Source organism: Moschus berezovskii, chromosome 7 (genome assembly GCF_049115385.1).
Source record: "Moschus berezovskii isolate FMDL1 chromosome 7, NW_MosBer_1.0, whole genome shotgun sequence".
Classification (NCBI taxonomy): Eukaryota; Metazoa; Chordata; class Mammalia; order Artiodactyla; family Moschidae; genus Moschus; species Moschus berezovskii.
This window is the reverse complement of record NC_142466.1, coordinates 96,719,337-96,739,552: the sequence shown is the minus strand read 5'-3', so window position 1 is coordinate 96,739,552 and position 20,216 is coordinate 96,719,337. Positions and strand designations below refer to the sequence as shown.

The following is a 20,216-nucleotide window of genomic DNA, read 5'->3' as shown; positions in this document are numbered from 1 at the left end:
CATGAAATTAAAAGACGCTTGCTCCTTGGAAGGAAAGTTATGATCAACCTTGATAGTATATTAAAAAGCAGAGACATTACTTTGCCGACCAAGGTCCGTCTAGTCAAGGCAATGGTTTTTCCCGTGGTCATGTATGGATGTGAGAGTTGGACTGTGAAGAAAGCTGATCGCCGAAGAATCGATGCTTTTGAACTGTGGTGTTGGAGAAGACTCTTGAGAGTCCCTTATACTGCAAGGAGATCCAACCAGTCCATTCTAAAGGAGATCAATCCTGGATGTTCATTGGAGGGACTGATGCTAAAGCTGAAACTCCAATACTTTGGCCACCTCATGAGACGAGTTGACTCACTGGAAAAGACTCTGATGCTGGGAAAGGTTGGGGGCGGGAGGAGAAGGGGACGACGGAGAATGAGATGGCTGGATGGCATCACCGATTCTGTGGACATGAGTTTGAGTGAACTCCGGGAGTTGGTGATGGACAGGGAGGCCTGGCGTGCTGTGATTCATGGGGTCGCGGAGAGTCGGACACGACTGAGCGACTGAACTGACTGACTGACTGACTGCCACTCCCTTCTGGCCTGAAGAGTTTCTGTTGAAAGATCAGCTGTTATCCTTATGGGAATCCCCTTATGTGTTATTTGCTGCTTTTTCCTTGCTGCTTTTAATATTTGTTCTTTGTGTTTGATCTTTGTTAATTTGATTAATATGTGTCTTGGAGTATTTCGCCTTGGGTTTATCCTGTTGGGGACTCTCTGGGTTTCTTGGACTTGGGTGATTATTTCTTTCCCTATTTTAGGGAAGTTTTCAACTATTATCTCCTCAAGTATTCTCTCATGGTCTTTCTTTTTGTCTTCTTCTTCTGGGACTCCTATGATTCGAATGTTGGAGCGTTTAACATTGTCCCAGAGGTCTCTAATATTGTCCTCATTTCTTTTAATTCGTTTTTCTTTTTTCCTCTCTGTTTCATTTATTTCTACAATTCTATCTTCTAGTTCGCTTATCCTGTCTTCTGCCTCTGTTATTCTATTGTTTGTTCCCTCCAGAGTGTTTCTGATCTCATCTATTGCATTATTCATTGTATATTGACTCTTTTTTATTTCTTCTAAGTCCTTATTAAATCTTTCTTCCATCTTCTCAATCCTTTTCTCCAGGTTATTTATCTGTAACTCCATTTTGCTTTCAAGATTTTGAATCATTTTCACCATCAAAATTTGAAATTCTTTATCAGGTAGATTCCCTATATCTTCTTCTTTTGTTTGTGTTGGTGGGCAATTATCTTGTTCCTTTACTTGCTGGGTATTTCTCTGCCTCTTCATCTTGCTTATATTGCTTTGCTTGGGGTGGCCTTTCCCTCTTCTTGCAGTTTGTGGAGTTCTCTTTATTATGTAGTTTCTTCGCTGTGTGTGGGGTTGGACGGGTGACTTGTCCGGGTTCCCTGGTTAGGGAGGCATGTGTCAGTGTTCTGGTGGGTGGAGCTTGATTTCTTCTCTTTCCTTTAGAAGACAATGGCTGCTTTTCTGGGAGCCTGATGTCCTCTGCCAGTATTCAGAAGTTGTTTTGTGGACTTTACTCCGCATTCAAATGTTCTTTTGATGAATTTGTGGGGAAGAAAGTGGTCTCGCGGTCTTATCCCTCCGCCATCTTGTTCCTTCCTCCCCAGAACACTGGATTCTTATATTCCACTTGATCGTGGAGTACCTCTTCCCAGCTGCTTCAGCAAGGCGCAGCTGCTGTACCTTACCTTGGACGAGGGGTATCTCCTCAAGGCCGCCCCTCCTGCTTTGAATGTGGATCAGCTCCTCTCGGCCCTCCGGTGCCCAAGCAGCCACCGCCTCCTGGAGGTGGTACAGCTCCTCTCAGCCACCGCCCTAACCCTGGGTGCGGGGCAGCTCCTCTCAGCCACGATTCTGCACGTGGTCGGTTGCGCCGGGAGCCGGGCGTCTCTCGCGTCTGCGCCGCTGGGAGCCGGGAGCCGGGAGCCGGGCGTCTCTCGCGTCTGTGCCGCCGGGAGCCGGGCGTCTCTCGAGCCATTCTACTTTGGAATCATCTTGCCAACTATTTTTTCCAGGACCAGATGAAACTATTATTTTCTCATCACAAACTGCTTTCTTTAAAAAGTTGAAGTATAGTTGACTTATACTGCTGCTCTGCAAATAGGATTATCAGTACTATCTAACTAGAGTCCATATATATGCATTAATATATGGTATTTGTCTTTCTGTTTCTGACTTACTTCCTTATGTATAATAGGTTCTAGGTTCATCCATCTCATTAGAATTGTTTCAGATGCATTCATTTTTACAGCTGAGTAATATTCCATTTTGTACAATTATTTAATCATTCATCTGCCAATGGGCATCTAGGTTGCTTCCATGTCCTGCTGCTGCTGCTGCTGCTGAGTTGCTTCAGTAGTGTCTGACTCTGTGCGACCCCATGGACGGCAGCCCACCAGGCTCCTCCGTCCCTGGGATTCTCCAGGCAAGAACACTGGAGTGGGTTGCCATTTCCTTCTCCAATGCATGAAAGTGAAAAGTGAAAGTGAAGTCGCTCAGTCATATCTGACTCTTCGCGACCCCATAGACTGCAGCCTACCAGGCTTCTCTGTCCATGGGATTCTAGCAACTGTAAACAGTGTTGCAATGAACGTTGGGATACATATGTCTTTTTCAGTTATGATTTCCTGAGGGTATAGGCCCAGTAGCGGGATTACTAGGTTACATGCTAGTTTTATTCCTTGTTTTTAAAGAAATCTCCATACTTTTCTCTATAGTGGCTACATCAATTTGCATTCCAAACAACAGTGCAAGAGAGTTCTCTTTTCTCCACATACTCTCTAGCATTTATTGTTTGCAGACTTCTTGATGATGGCCATTCTGATTGGTGTGAGATGATACCTCATTGTAGTTTTGATTTGCATGTCTCTGTTAATGAATGGTGTTGAGCATCTTTTCATGTTTTTATTCACCATCTTTATGTCTTCTCTGGAGAAATGGCTGTTTAGTTTTTCTGCTCACTTTTTGATTGGGTGAAAACCATTGTCTTGAGTATCAGTGTTTTAATTTTTACTTCAATTATTGCTTATGATTCAGATTATTCAGGATACAAAGAATAGTTTATTGTTTTTATTCAATTCTCACACTTTACAATGTTCATTCTTCATGATGTTCCAAGATTCCTTCTTTTATCATTGCTTTTCTGTTGGAGAAATACCTTTAATTATTCTCTAAGTGTAACCTCTTAGCAACACATTATTTTAGTTTTTCTTTTTCTAAGAATGTCCTTTACTAAATAATCCCTTTGTTTCTGGGAGACATTTTTACCAGATACAGAATTCATGATTGATATTCTTTTTTTCGGCACTTAAAAAATTTTATACAATTTCATTTCACTCTACAGTTTCAAATGAGAAATCCTCTGTCATTTGACTTGGCATTCCCTTATGGATAATGTGTCTTTTCTCTGTAGTTATTTTGAAGGTTTTTTGTTTATGTCTAGTTTCAGGTGATGCTAGTGGTAAAACCCACCTGACAACACAGGAGCTGTAAGAGACTCAGGTTCCATCTCTGGGTCAGGAAGATCCCCTGGAGAAGGAAATGACAACACCTTCCAGTATTCTTGCCTGGAAAATCCCACGGATGGAGGAGCCTGATAGGTTACAGTCATAGGATCACAAAGAGTGTCAGACATGACTGAAATGAGTTAGCGCTTTCAGAAGTTAAATTGCAATGTATATTGGGAGGAATTTCTTTGGGTTTATCCTATTTGTGGTTTGCTCATCTTCTTAAAGCTGTGGATTTACCAATGCCACCAAATTTAGGAAATTTTTATCTACTATTCCCTCAAATACTCCTTCATGTCTACTCTCTTTCCCTTTTCACTCTGGGATTCCGATGACACAAATGTTGGATCTTTTGTTATTATCCCAAAGGTTGCTGAGTCTCTGGTTTCTTTTCCCTTTTTTTTTTAAGTCTATTTTCTCTCAGTTGTTCAGATTAGGTAAATTCTATTGATCTGTCCTCAAATTCACAGTTTCTATCTTAGTTAATTTCCATTCTACTATTTGAGCCCATTTAGAAAGTTTTCTATTTATTACTGTATTTTTCAGTTCTATAATTTCCATTTGGTTTCTTTTTATTCCTACTCTCTTTGATGAGAATTTCTTTTAATTTGTCCCAGAAGATTTTAATTACTTGTTAATCTCTGTTATGATGATTGCTTTAAAATCCTTGACAGATAATTCACATATCTGATTCTTCTCATCGTTGGAACCAGCTGATGGTCTTTACACATTTAAGGTGCTATTGTCTTGGTTCTTGGCATGCTAGATGATTTTTTAATTATAAGTTGGATGTTTAAGCTGTTAAATAAGAGACTTTGGATCTTACTAAAGTTTTAAATTTTATTAAATGTATTTATTTTTATTTTAACTTATTTCAGTTAGTCATACAGGTCCTGTCCTGCTTTTGTGGCAACCTAAATGTCAGAGCCTTGGTGGTGCTATTTTGGGATGGTGGTATGTCCTGTGTCGCTGGGCTCTTACTTGTCTCTGTTGGTGCCCAGGCTGGGCTCTCTGGAGAAAGCACACCTCCATCCTGTGGGGCAGTGAGGCTACCCAGTCCAGGTCCTTGTGTGATGGAACCCTTTGTCATGCCCACAGCTGAGTGGCGAGGAGAGTCTCAATTCAAGTGTCAAAAGAGAGAGGTGTCCCATTGATTGCCTCTTGTCAGCAGCCCCAGTTAATCTCTTGGCAGTTGCTGAGATTTTCTGCTGTTTTTGCAGAACTTATGCTTGATTTGGGGGAGGATGGAACATGCCAGGGCTACAGTGAACTGGGAATCCAGAATCGCTAGCTCAGGGCTGCCTCCTATGAGTAAGACATAAGACAGACTGTCACTGTGTTGTTCCTCCAATTCTGGGCTCACAAACCAGGTTGCCTCCCTCTATCCACCATTCAGAGCTCAGCTTCAGTCACATCTTACACTACTTTCAGGGTTTATTGTTGTGCTTAGTGGGAAGGAGAGATAAGTCCAGGAAGTTCAGTGGACTTATTTTAAATAGTAAATTCTGTGATAATTTCATCCATCTTGAAATTTTCCAAAAATATGTGCTTATAGTACTTTGTGCTGTAAATTAGTGGCCTCATTTATCAATTTTTCAAACTTTTCAAGACCCAGAAATTTAAGACAATTCACCAATCACAGTTTAAATTGATAATCTTCAATGTGTTCAACAGAAAGCAATTAAGATCTATTCACAATTTGTGGTTTGCTTCCATCTGATGAAGTACAATTAGGTGAGAAGACTCTTCCAAAATAGGTAACACTGAGCAACATTGGAGTCCTCCAATGAATATTTCTAAAGTTTTGGGGAAAAAATTGGGGGCAGCCTTAATAGGTTTTAGTCTAAGGTTAAAAAGAGCAGTGTCCTTGAATTTTCCAAACTTCTACACTATTCTGAAATTCAAGTTCTTTCATATGTGTATCTGTTCTTAGGCTGCTTCCTTCTAGAGGCTTTGCAATGAACCATCACTTTATCCTGGTGATGAAGGAGCTTAGTGCTCACTCCTACCCATTGTGAATCTCCATCCCAGGTAACAAAGTCTCCCCACCTTTCCAGGCAGCAGAACCCTAATCTTTGAAGCTGTGAGTTAATTCAAAGGGCCGACAGACGATTCAGTGGTCTTTCTGACTTCTGATTCTTTTTCACAGAAACATCCCCACTATAAAGTGGGTAAATAAATACATGGTGAGACAGAGAAGTGCTATTTTTTCCTGCTGTGATATGTTTATTCCCTCTAGATTTAAGCTTTTAAAAGTAAGCAGTATTCTCTTTTTTCATTTTTACAGTGCCACTGGTTTACTTTTTATTCCACTTTATTCTAGTTTGGTGATGCAGTTACTCCAGGGATAGAACAGAAGAGGATCAGACAAGGTACTGTGTCTAATGGGAAAGAGGAGTGAGCTAATTGATGTACAAGGGTACCACCTCACTCCACCACAGAAAGGGACTTGTCTGCTAGGTCATTACAGAACATGACTTTGTCATATAGACTATCTGTAATAAAAGTGAAAATGATTACATGTGAAAAAAATTATGAATATATAGTCTTTGCAAAATTGAAATGCTGTAAATCAAGGGATGAGGAGTGTCTATGGTGAGACAGTTAAGAGGGAAAGAGAGAAGGCAGTGGGAGTCTCAGGGAACCCAAATTAATGCATCAGGGATGCTGAGGAGCAGAAGGCATCCTCTCCATAAGCTATTGTCTGAGTAGAGAGATAAGAAGAGTAGCAGGAGCTATTGTCATCCAGTAAAGCTCTTAAAATCCTGGGATGAGGGAGGCCTGGGGAATCAGGCAAAGATTAAACAGTAACATAAAAAAGAATTAGATATATGCTCATGAAGAGAAGCATTTAAATAAATTATGTTGGATTTAGAGAATGAATTATATGAAATTATAAAAAAGCAGCTTTTGAAAAATATTTTATAAGAAGAGGAAACAGCATGCATCAATAAAAATTACAGTTTTTATTCTAAAAATAATTGTGAACCTCCAGGGCAGGCAACAAGGTGAACTATATAACCACCACCTAGAAATACAAAATAACAATTATTGTTTTGAATGTATAATTGAACAGAAAAATGGTGTAAACCAAGTGTTCAGAAAGAGAGCCATTATGTTTAGAAATGTAATATGTGACAAGTACAGTGTTTCCACGCTGGGAAATGAGAAGCCATTAAGGAAACAAACTGGTCCCTTTGAACCATAAGCTAAAAAACACAAAATCCATTCCAAGTACTTCACATGCAGAAAAATAATAGTGTAAAGACCTACAAGTAAACAATGAAGACTATATTATGACCTCAGGGTAGGATCCCCTGGAGAAGGGAATGGCTACCTATTCCAGTATTCTTTCCTGGAGAATCCCATGGACAGACGAACCTGGTGGGCTACAGTCCATGGGTCCATAAAAAGTTGGACACAACTGAGTGATGAACACAACAGGGTAGGAAAGTATTTCTTACGTAAGCATCAAAATCATAACATAAAAGGAAAAAGAAAGTAATGCATTCAATTAAGTTCAAACTTGTAAATAACAAAGGATAGTCTAAGAGTTCCACTAGATAGACCTGGGTTTAGGAAAGCTATTGGTAACACTATTAATGAATATTTTCTACCCATTAATGAGAAGAAGATAAGGAAATCACACTGGGGCAAAGATTGCCCAGTCATATCCAACCCTCTCCGTATTCACCAGTCTCCCTTCTTAGTCTGGCTACATGACCAAATTTGGCCAATGACATTTGCGCAAAGAGATGTCTGTCATTTGTAGCTCTGGCCTCTAAGCTGTCTCATGTGACCTTCTGTATGCTCTGTGTCCGCGATCTCCATGGCTGAATGTGAAGCCCTCCCAGATGGAGAGCCACATGATGGAACCCTTGAACATGGATGTACATTGTTTAGGTCCACATACACATGGATTTTTTTCAATAAATACAGTACCTGTAAATAAATATGAGTTTCTTTTTTTACATTTTCTTTTCATTTTTGACATCAGTGTTAGTATTATGAATAGCATCTACAGTGTTTTATATCATATAAGAATATCAATACAGGAACAGGCAACTCATCTTGTCAACAATGGAAACTTTGGTATCAATAAATACAGTATAGTACTATAAATGTATTTTCTCTTTCTTATGATTTTCTGACCATTATCTTTTCTCTAGTTTACTTTAAGAATACAGTATAAAATACACATAATATACAAAAATATGTGTTTTGATTGATTGTTTATGTTATTGGTAAGACTGCCAGTCAGCAGTAGGCTTTAAAGTGTTAGCTGCCCAGTTGTGTCAGACCCTTTTGACCCCATGTCCTGTAGCCTGACAAGCTCCTCTGTTCATGGAATTCTCCAGGCAAGAATACTGGAGTGGGTAGCCATTCCCTTCTCCAGGGGATTTTCCCCCACCCAGGGATTGAACCCTGGTCTCCTGCATTGCAGGCAATTTCTTTACCACTTGAGCCACCAGGGAAGCCCTCAACGGTAAGCTACTAGTAGTTAAATTTGATATAACTAGCCTGAGTTATACCTGGATTTTTGACTGCATAGGTTGTTGGGGTCCATATTGTCCAAGGTCAACTGTGCTAGATCCCTGGATCCCCCGAAGAAGAGCCATCATCTAGGTTAGATCCACATCAGCTGAGGATGTGAGCAGAAAATAAATGTTTATGATGTTAAACCACGAATATATTTGAGTTGTTTGTTAGAATAGGACTAATTATCTTTATCCATTTAGAAATCAGTGCCAGGAGTGGGACACTTGCGTTGAAAACCTGGTATCTATGACATTGCCTTAGTTTTGGGTGGCAGTTCATAAGAAAACTAACATTTGAGCCTGGAAATATGGAAATTCATGTTATGATTTGGTAAATATTTGATAAAACTGTTGCCTACAATAATTGGGAGGCAGGTGGTGTGCCTAATTAAGCTGACAGCTCATGGAGGAAAAGTAAATTGAAAAAGTTCAAAGTGGTATGGGCCACATTTGGAAAAATGTCCGAAGACTGAGATGAGCTCAGTAGGGCAGTTTACAGGAGAAATGAGAGGAAACAGTGCAAGTCCACAAATTCCAGTCACTCAGAATCGGCCAAGGCCTGCTAGGTCACGGGGAATAAGAGATGAGGTGTTTTTGTAAAAGCAGCCAACAACTACACAATAAAACTTCTGCAGTGAATAAAGAGAAAGATGAGACTGTATGTGTGGCCTTCCCACAGAGCCTGAGAGCCTAAGAGAGTCTCCAGAAAGTTGAGAGAAAAAGGCTGAGGGTAAGGAAACAGGGTAATAAAGAAGAATTGAAACTACGTTCAGGGAAGAAAAACAACTCTGGGTATAATTATTGGAGTCTGGACCTGAATGGAAGCAAGGAGACCAGAAATCTATCAAATGTTTGAGGAAATCGTGTTGCTAACAAAGCCATTAACGGGAACAATGGAGACAGTGTCACAATGGTGGCAGTGAGGGCTTCCCTGGTGGCTCAGTGGTAAAGAATCCACCTGCCAGTGCAGGAGCTATGGGTTCCATCTCTGATCCGAGAAGATCTCACATGCCGTGGAGCAACTAAGCCTGTGCACCACAGGTATCGAGCCTGCACTCTAGAGCCTCGGAGCCAAAATACTGAGTCCATGTGCTGCAGCTACTGAAGCCTGCATAGCCTAGAGTTCGTGTTCTGCAACAAGAGAAGCCACAGCAGTGAGAAGCCTGTGCACAGCAACGAGAGAGTAGCCCCCACTTGCTGCAACTAGAGAAAAGCCCATGCGGCAATGAAGACTCAGAACAGCCAAAAATAAATAAATAAATAAATAATTAAAAAAAAAAAGTAGTGACAATGAAATATTCAAAGAGTACACTTGGTTCTCTGTAGCAGATTGCATTTTCTAAAGTGGCCACATATGATGTCCCATTCCACAAGGGGTTTTACAGTGTGACCAACACACCTGCCACCAAGGGACAAGGGTCTGTGCGCTCTCTTGGCCTCTGGGTACGCTCAGAACTGTGAGGGGACTGCCGCTGTGGCATGTCCATGATTAGGTCATCACGGGTGGCGCATCTTCGAATATCACTTATAGTTTTTATGTGATATGCGCTCTTGGAACCCAGTTACCGTAGTGTGGGAAAGTCCACTGTTCCTGAAGAGGGTCACCTGGGAGAAACCAGCCCTTTAACTCAGGATAAACTTTCGGCCAACCTCCAGCAACGACTTGCCAGTCATGTGAGTGAGCTCTTTGGAAGTAGGTCCTTCAACTCCAGTTGAGTGACTGTAATCAACACCACTGATCCCTGGTCAAATTGAAGATTTGTGAACCAAATAAAAAATTTTTCTTTGAAATCTACTAACCTTTGAGGTGTTTCTTACATAGCAACAGATGACCAAAACAGCCTCAAGAGCAAGATGCAGGCTTCACAGTCTGTACATCCCCAAGGATAAATGCATATTTTCTTCCCCAATACTTATATAACACTTATAACATGTGTGACCAATAAAGTGGATGAAAAGGAGCTTCCTAGATATTATTATCATAAAAAATAATGGGACAGAGAGCTCCTCCTAGAGAACTTAATTAAGGCCTAGTCAAGGAATCTACACTTCAAGGGCAAGGTGTCTTCCCAGGGACTGTCTGATAGGAATCCATTACAATTTTGAATCAGTAACTGTGGTATGTCTGCTTTTCTCCCTTTTTGTGAACAGCTTTTCCTGCAGGTGTCCTGCACCACTCTCCTGTTGCCATAACATCCAGCACTGAAATGTGTACATTACCATATATAACATAGATGACCAGTGCGAGTTCAATGCTTGAAGAAGGGCACCCAAAGCCAGTGCTCTGGGGCAACTCAGAGGGATAGAGTGGGGAGGGAGGTGGGAGGGGGTTCAGGATGGGAGGACACGTGTATACCTGTGGTAGATTCATAATGATGTATGCAAAAACCATAACACTATTGTAAAGCAATTATCATCCAATTAAAATAAATAAATTAATTTTAAGAGATATGTAGATGATACCACCCTTGTGGCAAAAAAAAAAAAAAAAATTATGGGGAAGATTGGGATGACTTGACTTTTTAGTCCATTAAGTGCTTTCCCAGTTGGTCCTAATGGAGGGAGATATCCATCACCTGGTCTCTGGGCTGGATGCAGGGACTTGATGACATTTTGTATGGTTTCCTTGGGGAGGGATATGAGAATGTTCAGTGTAGGGGCAGAGAGGAGTCGACTGATGGTTTATGACCATCGCGGCTGAATTCACAGAGAGTAATAACATTCACTTTAATCCATATACACCCTAACACTTCCCTGGCTCTGAAGTTAAGTTGACCATATGACTGAGTTCTGGCCAATGGAGTGTGGGCAGCCCCTCCCAGGCCTGGTTTCTAAAATGCTTCATATCACTATCCATGTTTTCTCTCTCTCTCTTTTTTTAAACGAAACCATAATATTTTATATTTTATTTATTTTTTAATTTTCAAAATTTTTTATTAGAAAACTGAAATTTTACAATGTGTTTGTATCACTCACTGAGTACATGGTATTTAAAAACAACATCATTACAGAAAGATAACAAAAGCACAAAGTCTTGTTTTCTTTCTTCTGTCCTCATGACTGAAGGCAAGGATCCTAAGATGGTTGAGTCACTCAGTAGAACAAACCCAGACTCCCAAAAGAGCTGATTCACATCAACATTCAGTGAGCAAAATTAACTTTCTTTTGATGTTAAGCTACTAAAATTTGGGGGTTATTTATTATAGTATGTAGGGATAATTAGCCTGTCTAACATAATAAGCAGAGAATATGAATAGATATATTAGAAAGGAAAAGACCCAAATGGATTATAAAAATGAGACGATACTCAGCAGATAAAACTCAAAACAGCACTTAAGTATCATCTTTCCACTTATCAGATAGGCAGAAAGCAGTCCACTAATACTGAAGAAAAATAAAAAATTTTCAACATTGGTGGTGGGCGTATGTGGGGGTCAGAGTTCAGGGTAGGAAACAGAAACAGATCTAAATATTTTAGGCAGAAAGATTTCCTGTGGATAACAGTGTGCTGATAGCAGACAGAATCAGGGAAAGGATGGGAGTAACAGTGAGCAGAGGACTGATGGGCTCCAGGCTGTGTCTCTAGGAACGTTCCCTGAGCAGGCAGAACTCCACCCTGGAACAGGGCAATGCGAGATCAGAAAGTTACTCTTGAAGTCACAAGATTTAAGAGCAAACTCCTTTATGTGTGTCCCAGATGAAAGACAGCTGGGGTGGGGTATGGCCAGGACTACCACTGCAGACAAACCCTATTTGACCTGGGGAGGCAGCCAAAGGCAGCAGGAAATGCATTTCCTCAAACTCTACAACCCCCTTAGAGAGCAACTTACCAGTACAATTATACTATGCTTGTGCTCAGTCATTCAGTCCCAACTCTTTGGGATCCTATGGACTGTATGTAGCCCGCCAGGTTCCTCTGTCCATGGGATTTTTCAGGCAAGAATACTAGAGTGGGTTGTCATTTCCTCCTCCAGGGGATCTTCCCAACCCAGGGATTGAACCCACATCTCTTGTGTCTCTTGCATTAGCAGGTGGGTTCTTTATCAGCTGAGCCACCAGGGAAGCTCATAATATAGCACAGTTAAACTACATGAAAAAAGGATAAAATAACAAAAAATAATAATTCAAGGAAAAGGTATGCTACAAAATGGTATATGAAGAGTAACATCAATACTTCACATATTTTAAAAAGTATTCAAAGCAATAATCCATCTTATTTGGGAATACACAATCCATAGGGCCTGTTCACAGCACATACGAATTTCATTCAATCCAGAGGTTCCCTCTGCAGCAAGAGGGAGGGCAAGCAGATGATAAAGGGATTTTAACTTTATTTCTAATATTTTATTACTTTTTGCTTTTCCTAGGATCTGAAGCATGGTGATAAAATGTTTACAAGTATTGATGTTTACAAGTATCTTGGTCATTGTAGGTATGTAAATGTCTGGTATATCCTTACCTGTACTGGTTGGGTTTAAAATGTTTCCTGATTAAAATGAATACTATGAAGTGTATTCAGCAGAGTCATACAAATATAAAGAAAACTGAAAGTAACTGGAAAAAAGATGAAATATGGTGATAATTCTGTTGTCATACAATTTTGTGTTTTCCATATGTACATTATAACAGTTGTAACTGACATCAATATCAGCTAACAAACCAGCAGGAACAAACCTGTAGTGGGCAATGCTAGATTTCTCGTTTGCTGCAGCAAGGAAGACCACACAGCATGGAAACTGTGGGTGATGGCATGGGGCAGATGCCATGTAGACATGGTTTAGAGGGTACAAGGGCTGGAGGCAGTCACAGGATGGTCTTGGCAGGGATTGACCAGATCCTGAAAATGAGGATATTGCCAGAAGATTAAGTAATCTTATTTGAGAATATCTGTTTCCATACAAAGTTTCAATAGATTGGTTTGCGTGCAGTCTTACCTTTGGCAATTAAGGAACCTTTAAGAGAAGAGTCATTGATTACTTGGTGGTTGATGATAAAATAAATTCTGCTCCATTTCCATGAGTAAGATCTTTGAGAACAGGAACACTTAATTGTATCTAGTTTCTTTAATGTGGCATGTGGGGTCATGCTGAATGGCTTCTAATAAATTGAGTCATATTAAGTCTTTCTTCTTATACCTGAATGACTGTACTTTTTTGAAACTTGCCAACCTGTGTTTTTTTTAATAGTGATTAGTCACCCCAACTTTTGCTTAGAGCTCTAGATCTGATTTTTCTTTTTGGAGAAAATAGTAGTTGAGTGGGAAAGGGTGCTAAATTTCTTCTCACTTCATCTTTCTTAGGAAAAAGGATAGATGACTATGTGGTGGTCATAAGTCCTTATGATAGACATAGCATTTGAGACAAAATAAATAGCTTTGTCATATCTGGCCTGAAAAACACAAATCTACAGTGACAGGAACAGAACACAACCAGAGTTTCATGTGTTACAGAAGTTGGGTTTCTTAGCCAAACCGGTGCCTAAGAATATATGTAATTATGGTTACAACTTATATCACTAGTCTTTTTTCCTTTTCACTTTTAGCTCTGCCACTCTTAAAAATTATGTATTGGAGATACCCAGCTCTGGGGTAACTTTGTTTTGTTTTATTTATTATTTATTTGCTTTATTTAGTTATTTTATGGCATCAGAATAGGGCTTTGGAGAGATTGTACCTCATCAGATCATTTTAGGAACATTTTTAAAAAAACTTAACCTCTTTGACATCTCTCTCGTGCAGAATAATTGCCCCCAGCATACCACAAGTTGTTTCTCAAGAGAATCAGTGTCATCAACGGAGGACAGGAGAGAATCTGAATGTTTGAAGGCAACGTGGTTGCTGTGAGGAGGAATACACCGATAGAGGAAGCAGAGGACACCTACTGTGTGGTCCGGATTTCAGAGGTCATCTGCAAAGCTGCCAACCAATGCCACTGAATTCTCTTGGATAAATTCCATTATGTCATAAATCTCTGGGGACTGGATATTGATAATTAGGAATACTTACTAACCCAGTATGTACTAAGGCCAGATTAGGGCATCACGGTTTCAGGAATAAGACACTGAATGCTTCCTCTTACTGTCTCTGGCAAAGCCTCCTCTTCTGGGCTTGTGTTTTGGAAGGAATTATCACAACCTCCCATCCAGCCTCCAAGAGCAAGCCATATTGGCCTTTGGCCAATCAGGATATAAAACTCCCCATGATTGATTCAGAGATGATCATATGGCCTGAGCCTGTCCAATCAGGTTCAACAACACTCAAGAGCAAGGCATTATGTTGTTAGGGAAACAAGTTCCTCCCCTGCTTCCCTGGTGGAACCTGGCAGTAGGAAGAGGAAGCTGCTGGCACCCTTTTGAGATGAAGGGAAAGTCAGTACTAAGAGAGTACCTCTGAGAATTGGAGGGAGGAAAATAGTCCCCCTCAGGCGTTTGAGCCTCTGGGTCAGTTATTCCCTGAAGTCAGCCCTGCCTTTGGGTCTTTGAGTTGTAAAAATCACTTGATTTCCTTTATGTTTTAGTTCTAAGGTGTCTAAGATAGTTCTAAGGTATGAGTGTGGCTCAGTGAGTCCTGCATCCTGAACGTAACACTTCAGATTAGAGCTCCTCGCAGCTATGGCTGTGACAGAATCACCAGGAAAGTAGTTCTTGATTCAGTGTCAGGAATATTGAGCTTGCATCTCATTTAGACTAAAACTGTTGGCCCTCTGAGACCCTACTCCTCATGTGTGCCAGGGATGGTCACTCCTAGTCTGTATAATACATGAATTGCTGTGAAGTCAGGTGAGAGATTGTGGTCGTGGAGCCCCTAGTCGGACAAGGAGGATGCTTGCACTTCCACTTCTTAGAGTGGAAACGTGGCTACTGTCACCTCAAAGACTGCAGAACCCCTGGGAAGTGCCTGTGTGTGGTGTGGACAGGTCATGAACAAGGTTTATTACAAATAACTTTGTGGAACTTGTCAGAAATCGTACACCCTTACTGAATGGAAGATATCACCTGCCCAAATTGTAGCAGACTAGATGCTCCTGCCTAGTAAACCTTGCCACATGGACTCCAAAAGGCCCTGGGTTGGTTATTGCCTGAAGCCAGCCCAACCTTTGCTGGGGGTGCAGGGTGACACGTCACTGTTCACCCCACCACTCACCTCCTGGGATAGTCTGGACACTGCCCAGGGCACCTGGGAACCAAGCAGGTACAAAGCTGCAAGGTACTGGGCCCATGAAGAAGTGAAAGTCTCTGGAAGGGAAATATGCTTTGTCTGTGGGAATCCCTGGGGCAGAAGACCCTGCTCTCATATCCTATCCACACAGTGTACATTTAAACTTACTATACAAAGGAGTCTTGGACAGTTTGAGGCAGAAGCTTTGACCTTGTTACTCTGAGTATAACAGGGAAGAGAGTTGGCCTGACAGACCTAAATCAAGAACTCTAGGGTGTGACTCCATAGGCACTGGGTACGACTTCTTTTGCATGAATGTCCCTCAAAGTTTTGCCCTTTCATCCACATCTTCAGGAAAAAAAATATTTTCTGTATTTAAAAAGGAGTTAAAAGACCCGAAAAGGTCATCAGTTGGTGCGAAGCACAACTTCTACTAGAAACTCACATGCTCCTCCACCGTGCAGGCCAGGGTGGTGCTGCCTGGTGTCAGGCTAACTGCCTCATTAGAGGCCCAGCCTGCCTCTGGAGTGCTCACTGGCAAATGCCTTTGTCGAAGCTCCCCAGGATCTTCTGCCTCCCAGAGACTGGGGCTTGCACTGCAGGAGAAGCACCTGACATTTATCCCTCTTCTAGACTTGCAGGCACTGTGCCTGTCCTCCATACCTTCTCCAATATACACAGCTCCGCAAGATCCTTTTCCTGCCTCACCACCCTGAGCTGCATTATGTTATCGACGTCTTTTCAGTATTCTGAAGTTTTGACATGTGGGGCTTTCCTGATCCTGGAGGGACTGCCCCTCCCAGAGTTAGCCAATACTAAAGAGAGTAAGCAAGCATATTCCATGTTCTTCCAGGAACACGCTTTTTAAATGCAACTGATCAATCCAGATCCCCAGTCCAACCCATCCATCTCCTCTATCAGGCTCTCATACTGTAGTGCACTAACCATCCACCCAAATCACCCTAGGATCTGGTACCAGACAGCCAGGGACAGCCCCTGTGCCCCAGAGCCCACTGAAATTATTCAAACGAGGCAAACTGCATAGTCCCTCCATTGGAAGCCACAATAAAGTCTCTCTGGCCCATACTTACCCCCTCTTCATTAGCCTCTGGCTGACCCTGATTCCTCCCCACGTGGCCCTGTAGGGTACAGCATGTCCCTCCCTCTTGGGAACTGTGAGTAACAAAGTCTATTTTCAGTGGCAGTCATATCTTGATCTGTTAGCCTCACTATATCTCCAATTTTCTATTAATATACATTATTTTTGAAACATGGGTGCAGTGATCATGATCCTCACACAGATGTCAGATTTTAGCCTTATTTCTTGGGAGGGGCTCACAGTTATAGCTCTTGTTTCACAAACATCAACTCATTGTTTGAAGCTTTAAGTAGCAGAATTTCTCAATTGAGTGGGAGGCCATCTTTGTTGTTGTTCTTTCCATGTCTCCACAACCCAGTGTTGGATTGTGATACACATCAGCCCAGAGTTTGGATACGGAGTTGTTTATTATTCTTGGAAGAACAGGAGGAGAGGAGGCAAGTCTTGCATCAATGTGTTTGTCCCTGGAGAGCCGTTATCATAACTCTAGCCTCATGAGGAGGCCATTAAGTGGATGGGACAGCTGCCCTCAGTGTCCCATGGATGGACCACTTCAGACATAGAGGCAAGCCAGGCAGCCGTGCCTAAACAGGGAGCTTACCAGCATGGATGCTCCTGCCCTCAAGGACACAACCATCCGGCCCTACACAACTCAAAACTAACTGCCACTCAATCCCCGTGGCATGGGGCTTTGGCTTGACATGCCCCAGTTTGGAAAGACAAGATTTAAAAGGATAAAGTTCAAATATGAGTCAGCTGGTCCTGTCAACTTCATATCTGCACATAATTTAAGTCAACAAAAACCATGAACTTGTATGAACTGCCAGGAACAGAACTCAAATGACGTTCCCCCTCCTCAATCACATTTATTTTTCTTTGTTATCAGAGCCACTACATTTTGCATTTTTATTACTCGGGCTTCAAAGAATACCAAAATTCATACACAGCAAACTTCCAAACTACGTTTGAGAACCTGTTGACTTGGGAGTGACACCCAAAATCAACAAATCAAATGGAGAAAAACTGGCCCAGATTTGCTTGCTTACTGCTGTGTTATGGACTCAGAGAGATAGGGTGAATTTTATGGATCTTGGAAAATAGTCTTGTGTGATTTTAATTAACTAGAGCATGATGGTGAAATACAGGCATGAGATGGGGGATTTTTCCACTTCTGGCTTCCCTGGAAACTCTGCTAGGACAGCCACAAGCAGCTCTATGGGGAAAGTGGGTCTTCACAGTCCATCTATACAACCTCTTTGTAAAAGGTTCAGAGAATTAACAACAATCTCTAACTAAAACTCAATCGGAAACTACAATGACATATCATAGCCTATTCTTTTGATGCTTTCAGAAAAGGAATTTAGTTATGAAGGCATTTGAGGGGTAAAGAATTACCCTGCAATGCAAGAGTCCCTGATTTGATTCCTGGGTCAGGATCTGCTGGAGAAGGGACAGGCTACCTACTCCAGTATTCTTGGACTCCCCTTATGGCTCAGCTGGCAAAGAATCTGCCCACAATGTGGGATACCTGGGTTCAATCCCTGGGTTCAGAAGATACCTTGGAGAGGGGAAAAGTTACCCACTCCAGTATTCTGGCCTGGAGAATTCCATGTATAGTCCATGGGGTCACAAAGATTCGGACATGACTGCACGACTTGCACTTTCACTAGAAACTTTACATGTAATGTCTCTACTATGTATGCTTCTCCCCACGTGGTCTCCTGGTAAAGACAAGGAGAGGAGAGCTTGCTCTCAGACCCCTCCTGCACCCTTTGTGGATTCAGCCTCTTTAGTATCTCGGCCAGATTCCCCTGGAGAAATGGTCGATTTTCTATGCAGCATCCATTGCTTCTTTCTGCCTTAGCAAGAATCTAGTTTTTTACTGGGTGTTAGTTTCCAGAGTACAAAATGAGACTTCTAATTCTGTATTGAGGATGGAGGCTGTGTCCCACGATGAGGAGACCCTGAGGTTGGAGTCCATGTCCTGGCCCCAAGGGATCCAGAAGGTGGAGACCATGTCCCAGGATGAGGGGACCCTGAGGGTGGAGGCCATGTCCCAAGACAGGGGAACTCAGAGTCAGTTCTCAGTATGGCAGAGGATAAAGTCAGCCAGAAACTGGGACTCTGAGACATCATGGCATCCTTGTACCACAACCGGATGCCTTTCTTAAGAGTTTCAAGTTATTTGGGTGAAATGAAGCCTGGTGACTCAGAGGTTAAAGCGTCTGCCTGCAATGCGGGAGACCTGGGTTCGATCCCTGGGTCGGGAAGATCCCCTGGAGAAGAAAATGGCAACTCACTCCAGTATTCTTGCCTGGAGAATCCCATGGATGGAGGAGCCTGGTGGGCTACAGTCCACGGAGTCGCTTTCACTTTCAAGCCCATAGTAAATAAATCAAGCCCAAATTTTATATAAACCAGTGATCTCATGGGCACTTCCCAATCTGCCCACCCACATACATACAAAGACACTGGTTCCTGGATAAAACCTGTGCTTCAGACTTTTGTTCACTCAATATTTTCTTCCTCTTATTATTAAAAATGGCCCTTTTGCTTGTGTGACAACTTATTCTTAAGAAAGAACTGTTTTCAATAGTGAAGTTCTTCCTGATATCTCCTAAACAAGACAAGCTTTTGTACCCACCACTGTCTTCCCTTTCATCCTCTGTTCTCATGGATGTCACTTCTCATAGTATCTCTCTGACAATACTAGACACATCTTTCAAGAATCAACACGGATGCACACTCTTCTGAAAAGCTCCCTGACCTGCCCAGGTAGCATCTGGGGCTACTTTTACGTGCTTTCAGAATGTCTCCAGCAAAGTGTGATGCTGGGATAATTGACTGTTACCTGTTTCCCTTATGTGTACTCAGAAAGGTCAGGAATAGTGTCCATCCAACCAGCTTCTCCTCAGTTCCTGGCTCTCTAACAAATGCTTGTTGAATGAATGAGTGATTGTAGAATGCACTGCAAATTTATCTGTATGGGTGACTGAATCAGTTTGCTATACATCTGAAACTAACACAACTTTGCAAATCAGTTATACTTCATTAAAATTTTTTAAAAAATTAGCTGGATGGATTTGTTGAGACTTTACAGGGTATTTGAGAAGGAAGCCTGCCCTGGCCCAATGCCTCCATCTCTTTGAGATGGGACCACTGAAAATGGCAGCACTATCTTCAGCTGAATATATGAGTTACCAGATTGAGACTAACAGTCAACCCACAGAACCATGAGAAATAGCATTGTTGTCTCAAGCCACTAAATTCTGGCATGGTTTGTTACAGAGGGCAGATATTTGATACAAGAATTGTTGTTGTTGTTTAGTCTCTAAGTTATGGCAGTTCTCTGAGACCCCCATGGACTGTGTGCAGCCTCCCAGGCTCCTCTCTCCATGGGATTTCCCAGGCAAGAATATTGGAGTAAGTTGCCATTTCCTTCTCCAGGGGATCTTCCCGATCCAGGGATTGGACCTGTGTCTCCTGCATTGCAGGCAGATTCTTTACCACTGAGCCACCCAGGATTTCCCCTTGATACAAAAGTCTCCCTAATTCCTTATCCCCCATTTATAAAGCATCCTGAGCACTTCCCAGCACTTTTACAGAATATGGAGACCAAAGACCTGAAGGAGACATCAGCATTGGCCTTGGAACAGTATCTGCAGAATGATTCCAAGGTATAGGCTCAGTCTTCCTCTGGAGGCAGATAGAAAGACCAGCTTTTCTGGCCTTAGTCCCCTCTCTACCCATGAGCAGCCTGAGTTGGCACAGTGGATTTTCCAAGTGAACTTTGAGGAATACTGGGTTTCCAGCAAGGTGTACCTTGCTGAAGCATCTCTGAAGTCAGAGAGACTACTCTTGTAT

General features: G+C 41.9%; 1 long non-coding RNA gene across 1 annotated transcript in view; it reads left to right on the top strand.

Moving 5' to 3' along the window:
- The window catches only part of LOC148777424 (uncharacterized), a 57,987-nt gene extending 42,863 nt beyond the window's left edge, over window positions 1-15,124 (top strand). Inside the window, exons 2-4 of the long non-coding RNA XR_016037775.1 lie at window positions 5,883-5,931; window positions 12,465-12,529; window positions 13,835-15,124. This is a non-coding gene — a long non-coding RNA (uncharacterized LOC148777424). The remainder of the gene's footprint in view (window positions 1-5,882; window positions 5,932-12,464; window positions 12,530-13,834) is intronic.
- Window positions 15,125-20,216: the final 5,092 nt, after the last annotated feature.